The following is a 3,205-nucleotide window of genomic DNA, read 5'->3' as shown; positions in this document are numbered from 1 at the left end:
TCAACAGCCAATGTTGAAGAAGAAGAAGAAGAAAGAAAGAAAAGCGAACCTAGATTTCTTGACGCTGGATCTGTTTCTGTGGAGTTCAATCAAACATTGCTTTTAAACTCAGGGTGGGGCTAGGGGACGAAGAAAGAGGGGAATGAATCCAAAAGAAGTCCCGGTGTTTGGAAAAGATTGTCCTCATGATAGCATATGTACTTAATAGATGGTTCTAATTGCACCCTGAAAAGGGCCCACTATATGTAGCATAAATACAGAGCTTTCAGTTGGAAATACAGAAGCAATTTCATATCGGCTCCTCCCTCTACCTGGGGAGGGGAGAGTCAGGTAAACTTCCCCAACTTCCCAAATGACCAAATTCAATTAAATTGGTTCATAGAGTTGTATAAACCATTATAGGAAGTTTGACGTTTTCTTTATACACAGTGTCTCTGCAAAGATTGTCCCACAAGTTAGTGCTCCGAGTTATGGGCCTCATTCAAGCATTTTAAATAAGCCAATAGTGTTCTAGGTCTCAACAACAACAAAAACCCTCAAGCATTAGCTGCAGTTAAGCAGCTGCCCGGCATATCTTTGGCCAGGGTATAAATAATGATAGATTTCCTTTCTGGTTTGGGGGGCAATGAAGCAAAGACAATCCTTTAGCCCTGCAATACTAGGGACCAGGATCTTTATCCTAATGTATCACTCAAATCCTGGAACAACGCTGGGTGTCATTAGCCACTTGAACAACTTCACTATAATCAGCAGAGGGATACTCTAACTGGAATTGCAGTCTGCATACAGCAATGTACTGAAATACTCTGGTGCATTCGTTCTCCTTCATTATAAATAGAGCTTCATTAGACCCAAGTTCATGACCATGAGACCTGAGCATGAAGCAGAACACTGGATTTGAACATCCCCAACGATTGAGAGGTTTCTTCTGAGTTTGCATTTTAAGATTGGTTCCCTCAGTTGAACTGGAAAAGCCCCAGTCTTGGGGTATTTGCAATCTGACCCAGATTGCGTCTCTGAGTTTTGAAGCTCGAGGCCAGGCCTAGCTAGAAGTGGGTTCCAAGTTTGAGTATACGAAGTTCCCATTATGAAATACAAAACAAACCATTAAAACATTCATACTTAGTGCAATGGTTAACTCTGGAAAGTTGAGAAATCACTGGATCTGGATTGTGAATACCCACAATATTGGAGAGTTTGGCATGGAGGTTTTAGCTTGGCCCAACACTGAGACGAGGCCAAGGGTAAAACGTGGCTGTGGATCATGGTTCAGAATACAAATCCCCATCCACGTTTAGACACTGATTCAGTGCAGGATTTAAATATGTGCTGAAGCCCCAATGATCTCAGTAGGATTGAAGCACGTGATTAAGTGCTGTCCTGAATAAGGATGCTTTGATGAATCAGGGTCTTAGGAGGTACTCTCATAGCAGAGATGGCTTCTTCCCCCTCTCTGTCACAGTCATCCCAACAGCCTTGTCACTGGGTAGAAGGATTATGTTATGTTTCCACGAGGCAGGGATCACCAAGGAGTTTGTTCAGGAAGGGGGTTGACATTTATCAAAGAATGTTTTAAATCATTTATTTCTTCAGTGAGTCAATATTGGATAAATAGACATGATGAAAAATTATGTTTGTAATGCATGGAACTGGGGTGAGATATTAGAAGAACTGGGGATCTTCTCCTACTCTTGCTCTGGCAGCATGACATAATCAGTGAAAATTATTGGCCAATAAGGCCCTGATCTTGCAAGCAGATCCAGGCGGGCCAATCCTGGCATTCACACACCCCTTATTGACTTCAGTTGGACTTCAAGCAGGAGCAAGGGTCTGCTTGCAGAATCTGGCTCTAAATTATTGTTTTGAAATACTAAGGGCTATGTTCTGCTCACAGTTGCACTGGTATAAATCCAGAATAACACCAGTGAAATCAATGGAGTTAATCCAGATTGGCACCAATGCAAACAAGAGCAGAATCTGGCTCTAGGATACATCAATTCTGATTGTATTATAGGTCTTGTCAAAACTTGATTTCATCTATAAAAGGGCAGATATTTTTGTTAAAAAGATAAATGAACATTTATTAAAGGAGATTTTTGGAATAGCAATGGACAGCTTTTTTGGACAAGTATATTTTTAAAAAATTTGCCATGGAAATATTTTTTTAAAAATGTACATACTGAAAATATTATTTAGAAAAGCTACGAAGACTGAAAATAGTACAAAAAACCAAAAACAAACAAACAAAAATAAGTAGAAGCAAGCCAAGAACTATAAGCTGTTGTAGAAGACTCAGATGTGACCATAAGTAGCATCTAACTACTGTAAAAACTGGTATTGTTTCTGGAAAACATTTTTTTGCTATGATTTTGCCTTGCACAATTCATGCGGATTGATTTTTATGGCAATCATCCAAATCCCTTGTATCTATATTGTGTGCTAATTGCTCAAACAGATGGGAGTGAAATTTAATTTGCCTATTTGACAGGTCGTGTGGGTCAGTGGATAGGGAACAAGACTGGGACTCAAGAGACCTGTCTTCGTTCCAACTCTACCATTGGCCTGCTGTGTGACTTTTGACAGGTCACTTTCCATCTCTGTGCCTCAGTTTCCCTATATGTATAAGGGGGATTAATACTTATTTATCTTTACAAAGTGCTTTGAGATCTGTGGGTGAAAAGCACTGTATCGGGCTATGTATTATTATTACATAAGCTAGGCTGGAGCACAAGATATACAGTAAGTCTAATTCTGATCTTACACCAGTATAATTCCATTGATCTCGATGGAGTTACTTCTCATGTACACCAGGGTGAGATCAGAATCAAACCTAGTGTAATTCAGTTTCTCATTCCGCCCTATCTCTCTAGCTTCTTCAACTTGATGTAATGTTACAGTTATAGTCATAAGACTATTCTTTCTGGAAATACACTGAAACAAAATTAAGTGGTCCAGTCAAAGGATATGCTGCATCAATTCTCTCTTACTCTCTTCTTGCTCTTTCAAGAAAATGAAATGACATGATTTTCACTATGTAGTGCCATGGTTACAAATTACACAAATATATTTCTAATGAATATATTGCTGCTGTTGTTTATTTGTATATGAGAATGCACTCTCCCCCCCACCCAACAAGCACCTGATTCTGTTCTTATTAAAAAGACACTTTGCACAACATGAGTGGAAATACACAACTCCTTTGCCC

The sequence above is a fragment of the Terrapene carolina genome, unplaced genomic scaffold (genome assembly GCF_002925995.2).
Source record: "Terrapene carolina triunguis isolate 2854851 unplaced genomic scaffold, T_m_triunguis-2.0 Scaffold714, whole genome shotgun sequence".
NCBI classification, from domain to species: domain Eukaryota; kingdom Metazoa; phylum Chordata; order Testudines; family Emydidae; genus Terrapene; species Terrapene triunguis.
Note: the sequence above shows the minus strand (reverse complement) of the source record.